This window comes from Dreissena polymorpha, chromosome 1 (assembly GCF_020536995.1).
Source record: "Dreissena polymorpha isolate Duluth1 chromosome 1, UMN_Dpol_1.0, whole genome shotgun sequence".
In the NCBI taxonomy this organism is placed as follows: Eukaryota; Metazoa; Mollusca; class Bivalvia; order Myida; family Dreissenidae; genus Dreissena; species Dreissena polymorpha.
In genome coordinates, this window is record NC_068355.1 from 51210638 (window position 1) to 51218478 (window position 7841).

Here is a 7841-nt window from a genome sequence, read left to right on the forward strand (position 1 = left end):
GTATTACATGGGAAACGGGGTATAGCACGTTATAAAATACTATATCGAATAATTGTAGTCTTTTCGAAAAAAGCACATATAACATTTGCCTCAGTGACTTAAATACTTGTTTTTACAAAATCTTTAAAAACGAGGTCTGTTTTTTCATTTACTAAATTTATACTTTTAATTTATTAATTCATTCCTGAAGTTGAATATTACATGATGTCGGTACGCCCTTTTAAAATTGGGTACATAGATAGACATATATGTATAAAAGAAAAATGTTTCTGCTGTTCAATAAAAAAGTCCTCAAATTGGCTACGTGCAGTTCATTTCATATGCACGTTCCTGTAGTTGAATTCCAAATATTCTGATAGGCAAAAGTTTTTTCGTCGCGCTTGTGGTGTTATTGCACCCTTTCGGCTAGCCAGAGAGCTTTGATACGATCTTTTCAAATTCCTCTGCTTTTTGCGTCGTCTTTCTGGCAAATCGAATGCATGGTCTTTGCAATAGCATAATATATCTGAGAATTTGAAAGGTTTCCTGTGCTCTGAAATCCCATGTATGAGAGGGATACGAGTGCTTTCATACCAACCAAAAAATACAATTTTTAGACAATTTCACGTAAGTTCCATTTATAAATATGATTTTAAATTTACGAAAATTACAACTGATATGCCTCTGATATACATTTTAGGCCTAATTATATTGTTGCGTGTGGAAAGTCATGTTAACAACACAAATATGCGATAATCAACAGTGCAACCTGAAACTGTGTGACTCTTAGTCAATCTTCGGTTAAAGGAAAATTAACACGAAGTACATAAAACATTAGTCAACGACTGCAATGTTCCTTGCAATACTTACTGTTGGCGGCGTTTCCTTCAAATCCAAAACACTATTTGTGACCACTCTGCATCACAGAACAATGTTTTTATCCGAGAATGACCGGTACCGCATCCGGGAGGGATACCTATACAGTATGCGTTTCCTCGGAGAGGCGGACGATATGGGTATACACCGTGACATTGCTTGGCGCGTGGTATAAATCGATTTAGTTTGTGTTGGGAGAATTCAGTTGACAAGTTTTGGAGGAGTGATTCTTATGTTTCTGCGAAAAGACGAACACAAAAGTTATTTAAAATGTGTATGAAGGTTATATGTGAAACTTGCAAGAAAGTCACGTGGAAAGGTAAGATTGTTTTGTACGCTCTTTACAATTGCGCTTAAAATTTAGAATCTACCTGACTCAGACGAGAAACACGACCTTGAATAAGGCTTGAATAAGAGTCTGACAGTGATTTTGCAGTTTGTTGCGGTAAGCACCTGCTTGATCGACTCATACAGACTGTATGTTCAGTATAAAACATTATGTTTGATTGACATACCTTTGTTAATAGACTAATCTGATACGATATCATTGATTCTGATATGTGTAGGTGCGATTTTATACTTACGGAGGTTGATTTGATATGAATGTTGACATTACAGTACTCATGACCTGACCTACATGTACATCTATATCATGCCTTTTCAGAATTAATTTGCAATCAAGATCAAGTTTGTAAACCTTAGGCTATAAATAACGCGAATGTAGATTTTCGAAGTATCGTTCTTTTAAATCAATGGTCGTTGAATTTAACGTTCATTTAGGCCTACTTTGTTTTATTTTTATTTGAAAATTCGCGAGACGCTGTATTGCGAAAGTAAGTTTACTGTAGTGTATTTTTGTATTAACGTCACGGTATAGATCTATAAATAAGAAGCTCAGTAAATGTCGATCTGAGACCTACTAGCCTCAAGTAGTGACTGATCCTTTACACTTTAAATACCACTAGATCTATTCTAAGTCAGTTAGTGTGCATTGCGTTGCAACAGCTATAAACTAACTGAACAAATCAGTTTGATTTGATGTATACAGTACAGTCAACTGTTGACATTAGATTATGGCTGCCCAACAGTGAGTATGTATTTAAAAGCCACACGCTTCATTACATTCTGTCTGTATGATACAAGTACGCTTTGTAAAATAGTACATGTACGTGACTAGATATACGGGTGGCATTTTATGTCAAGGTCACATCCTATTTTTGGTCACAGCCGCTTTTGGAACACGTCATTAAAAAGATCGTTATCATCTCAATGATCTGTTTTTATGTCCCCCACTATAGTAGTGGGGGACATATTGTTTTTGCCCTGTCTGTTGGTTGGTTGGTTGGTTGGTCTGTTGGTTGGTTGGTTGGTCTGTTTGCGCCAACTTTAACATTTTGCAATAACTTTTGCTATATTTTATTGCAGTAATTGTCGCCCTTGTCTAGCACGCTACAAAACAAAACACGCGATACTTAAAGGTTTTCTGTTCAGAATAGAAACATAATTGTTTCACATATTAAATGCGTTTTAAGTGTATTAGGTTTTTATTTCGCGAATTGCGACTTCCGTTAAGTGACGCTCGATTGGTCATTGTCGGCTCGGGTACTACTTACATGTACCTCGAGTACTCTTGAGTATAATATACTTACATGTACCCCGGTACGGCAAATATACTTAAACGTACCCGGTCGATATTAGACTGTACCAGAGTTGTATTCCCGCCAAAAATCCGATGTCGTAAAAAGCGCTACCGATCATCGCAAAAAGATATTGTTTATCTTAAACAAACTTCTCACTTTAAAAAACTGCATCAACATGATTTTTTAGTATGAGTTTCGATAATATTGAGGCCATTTGAGAAAATTTGACATACCTGTCAACATAATTAAAAAAATTTAAAGCCGACAACGACCGATTTAGAGTTAAAATTCCCGAGTACGTTTTATTATGTTTACCGTACCCGGGGTACATGTAAGTATACTTAAGAGTACCCTGGGTACTTGTAAGTAGTACCTGTGCCGACAATGACCAATCGAGCTTAAGTGACCGAATTTGCTGCGGGATATAACTCAAGAATAAGTAAAACAAACGCAGAGTGATCTCTTTATTTATTTAGCTTTTACTGTCCGATAATGGCCTCCTATGTCTTCACTCCTGGTACAGACTGCCGTATATACCGGTACTTTAATGACCCCTATGTTCACTATTGTTGAACATTTTCATTTTCAATAAAATAACACCTATATATTCAACATTGTTGCAGATTTTCTTATAGACTACAATGACTCCTATGTTGACACCTGGTGCACTTTATTCTAAAGATTAAAATGATCCCAATTAACACCAGTTGTAGAATTATCTTTTAATGTTGACACTCGTGTAAGGTTATTCTACAGATCATAATGACCACATGTTGAGTTGCAGATTTACCCTAGAATAACACTTTTGTTAACCCCTTTGACAGGGTATATAGATCATAATGACCGCATGTTGAACCTCTAAGTTGACCCCGTTTTCATGCATTAACCCCTAAGTTGACCCGTATTTCAGGTTGCGGTGCCCACATATTGACCCAAATGCTGACCCCTATGTTGAACCCTATTTTAGGTTGTGGTGCCCACATATTGACCCCTATGCTGACCGCTATGTGTTGACCCCTTAGTTGACTCCTCTGTTGAACCCAATTTTAGGCTGTGGTGCAAACATATTGACCCCTATGCTGACCGCTATGTGTTGACCCCTATGTTGACCCTTATTTTAGGTTGTGGTGCTCACGTGGAGCAGGTGTTGAAGGATGTCCCCCAGGACCAGAGGTGCAAATGTCCAAGAAAATAGACAATATACAGGTACCAGTTGACCAAGAAAATAGACAATATACAGGTACAAGTTGTCCAAGAAAATAGACAATATGCAGGTACCAGTTGACCAAGAAAATAGACAATATACAGGTACCAGTTGACCAAGAAAATAGACAATAAACAGATACCAGTTGACCAAGAAAATAGACAATATACAGGTACCAGTTGACCAAGAAAATAGACAATATACAGGTACACCAGTTGACCAAGAAAATAGACAATATACAGGTACACCAGTTGACCAAGAAAATAGGCAATATACAGGTACCAGTTGAACAAGAAAATAGACAATATACAGGTACACCAGTTGACCAAGAAAATAGACATATACAGGTACACCAGTTGACAGACAATATACAGGTAACAGTTGACCAAGAAAATAGACAATATACAGGTACACCAGTTGACCAAGAAAATAGACGATACACATGTACCAGTTGACCAAAAAAATAGACAATACACAGGTACCAGTTGACCAAGAAAATAGACAATATACAGGTACCAGTAGACAATATACATGTACCAGTTGACCAAGAAAATAGACAATATACAGGTACCAGTTGACCAAGAAAATAGACAATATACAGATACCAGTTGACCAAGAAAATAGACAATATACAGATACCAGTTGACCAAGAAAATAGACAATATACAGGTACCAGTTGACCAAGAAAATAGATAATATACAGGTACCAGTTGACCAAGAAAATAGACAATATACAGGTACCAGTTGACCAAGAAAATAGACAGTATACAGGTACCAGTTGACCAAGAAAATGACAATATACAGGTACACCAGTTGACCAAGAAAATAGACAATACACAGGTACCAGTTGACCAAGAAAATAGACAATATACAGGTACCAGTTGACCAAGAAAATAGACAATATACATGTACCAGTTGACCAAGAAAATAGACAATATACAGGTACACCAGTTGACCAAGAAAATAGACAATATACCGGTACCAGTTGACCAAGAAAATAGACAATACACAGGTATCAGTTGACCAAGAAAATAGACAATATACAGGTACCAGTTTACCAAGAAAATAGACAATATACAGGTACCAGTTGACCAAGAAAATAGACAATATACAGGTACCAGTTTACCAAGAAAATAGACAATATACAGGTACCAGTTTACCAAGAAAATAGTCAATATACAGGTACCAGTTGCCCAAGAAAATAGACAATATACAGGTACCAGTTGACCAAGAAAATAGACAATATACAGGTACACCAGTTGACCAAGAAAATAGACAATATACCGGTACACCAGTTGACCAAGAGAATAGACAATATACAGGTACACCAGTTGACCAAGAAAATAGACAATATACAGGTACCAGTTGACCACCTGGTTTTCTAATAATTAGAGCCTGATTCTGGGAAAAATTACCTTAATCAATGTGCGCAAAGTGTCGTCACAGATTAGTGTGCGCAGTATGCGCTGGCATTTGTCGTTTTCATCAAAACATTTGCTTCAGAATTTAATTGAACCGACTTCAATTTTCGATTTCTATAGTAGTGTTACCCATTCGACCAAACATTGAATTCAGTTTCAACAAAGTTTAATGGATATCATTTAACTCATCCTTTAATTGAATGAACTGCCTAAGGGTATTTTTGTTAAAGCTCGTACTTGTAAGTCATTTGCTGTGTTCTTGTATTAAACTATTTGAAATGCTGACTTTTTCGTAAAGAATGTAATTGTATATACATGTCTTATATTCATAAATAACCGGTAAATGTATTTTGATTATGCGATTACAAACCAGATTAACGGCAGGCGACTCGTTTTTCCTTATTTATTTGTTATTGGGTTACAATTACAAATGTATTTTTTCAATAGATGTTACCCTGCTCTCCACAATATTTGAAACCCCCATCTTATATGTAGCATTTGCACTGCGCGTTTAGTATTGATTGCGTCCATATGAACGTAGATTCGAAATACTGTGCGAGTAATAGTAAACATTGTATGTGTGAAGGGCGCAGACAATTACGTCCTGTAAAACCCTGTGTATGAACAAACAGCGCTAACACATTTTATCAACCAGTCATACCTTCATCATGGGATTTTGTAGATTTTAAATGCTTCAGCTTTGTTTTTACCTAGTTATTAGTCAGGGTGCAGATTTAACGGGGTTTTTAGGGGTTTGCTTACGGGCTGGACATAATTTAATCACACCTTTACTTTAAGAACTTTATTTTTTCAAATATTTTAAGTTATTGAAATACATTTGCAAAAATCTTTGGTGCATAAACGACAGTTTTACTTGCAGTTTGCGTCGATGTCTTAAGGTATAAGAATACGTCTGAAAACGGTGACAATTTCTCAAGTTGCGTGAAGCATAACATTGTAGTACAAATCAAATTTTAATCAAAAACACAGGCTTATTAAATACAGTAATTCTGATGTACCCGGTATTTGACATTTCCATAAGCACCATAAAAATCTGTCTTTTAAGCACTGGTTGAAGTTCTTAAGAAAAATTGTTTTAAAACGTTATTTGAAATAAAGCACCACTTAGTCACTTACCATCGTTACATCCATTTAAGTAAAAAGGGGGAACAATCGACGTATAAATCTACTTACGCCGTAATTAGTTTATCTTAGACAGTTTGTATTGGATAGGATTACCATGTGCGAATCCCCTTTAGATTATAAACTATTGTTATAAGAAAAACAATAAGCATTTCATCCGTAACGTCTCCTGCAGGCCGTATGCCAATCAATTAACTCCTAAATGCCAAACATTAACTCCTTAACTTGTTTGAAAAACTTTCATTTTCTCAAAACATAGTGTAGGAAGGTCAGCCTTTTTTGCTAAACATTTAATTGTTTAACTGTACACATAGTACGTCCCACTAAAATAATGGTGAAATCGTCTGATCACTTAGCAATATATGTTTCTTTACACTTAAATTTTGCAAATATCATCGAATGTAATAAAAGCAAAAACGAGTCAACCTGGAATACCATAAACACAATATAAAGTCAGCCTTCAAAAATTGGGGTCGATCGGTTTACTGGAAAAAAATCTTCTTTTTTTTCTATTCCCCCAAAAACATCTATGTTGACGTTAAACACATAACTGAACAGTTATTTTTGTTATTTCTTTCAGTTCAAGATTACGAGGAGCCATTTAACAGTTCAACGCGCCACTTGCCTTTCGACTCATCACATCTTCTTGTTTAGTTATGTTGAGCTCATTGTTCACTGTTTCACAAAACTATACGTACATAGTTTGCTGTTATTTTGTACATTTTAGTTGTGTAAATACGTTGTTTAATTTAAATAAATGTTCTTAAATTGTTTGATTCACGTTGGTGTTATCTACTTATTCGTAAGTTACATTCGTATCAATTACATACATTTGGTTGCTTTTCATGGAGTGCTTGCATATAATATATTACCGGTATATATAGTAAAAATGAAACTCCATAAACTATATCAGGGTAAAAGTATTGTAGTTATCCACTGCCTTTACAGCAGAACACCGCATAAAGTGATGTAAGCTATGATCACCGCCTTTGGACGGTCGATTCAAAGCCATTGACGTTTAAAACTTGTTTGATGAAGAGCCCAGCCTCAGACTTTTCACTAGAATCAATCATAAACCCGGCCATTGTAATCAAATGTGCATGCAAAAGTGGGGTTTATGCCGAATGTGGTCAGCGCTACTCAAGACGAGCCCGCGGTCTCTATAAAGTCACCCAATGTTTCGTGGATGAGCAGGCTGGCATCATGCAGCTACGATTGCAGATTTAGGCATAAGACCCTATATCGCATGACGCGGATCGTATTATTTCACTTTAGAAATCAGAAGTTTATTAATTTTTGAATAGATAACCTTACGTGAGACTTGCATCCTTTTCATAGTATTATTAAAAATATATGTAAACACAGGTTTCAAACGGCGCTGGACAGCTAGTTTTGATGCATAATGTAACGGCAAGCACGGTAAGAATGTTTGTTCATACGTTTTATTGAATTATGGCATCGAGGTACGTGAATTTTGCAGGGAAAATGCCCTTTACTACGTGAAGATTTCAGTCTTAGATCGTGTGTGATCGATGTCAAGTAGGTGACGCGAGTGGTGTATCGTGTTATTTATTAAAA

The 7841-nt window shown here is 36.0% G+C and overlaps 1 long non-coding RNA gene across 1 annotated transcript; it reads left to right on the forward strand.

Annotated features, from left to right (window-relative positions):
• The first annotated feature begins 1006 nt into the window (after positions 1-1006).
• LOC127880519 (uncharacterized) lies at positions 1007-7036 on the forward strand. The gene is made up of 3 exons (XR_008049562.1): positions 1007-1174; positions 3617-3701; positions 6844-7036. It is a non-coding gene; the product is annotated as an uncharacterized LOC127880519 (long non-coding RNA).
• The last annotated feature ends 805 nt before the right edge of the window (positions 7037-7841 follow it).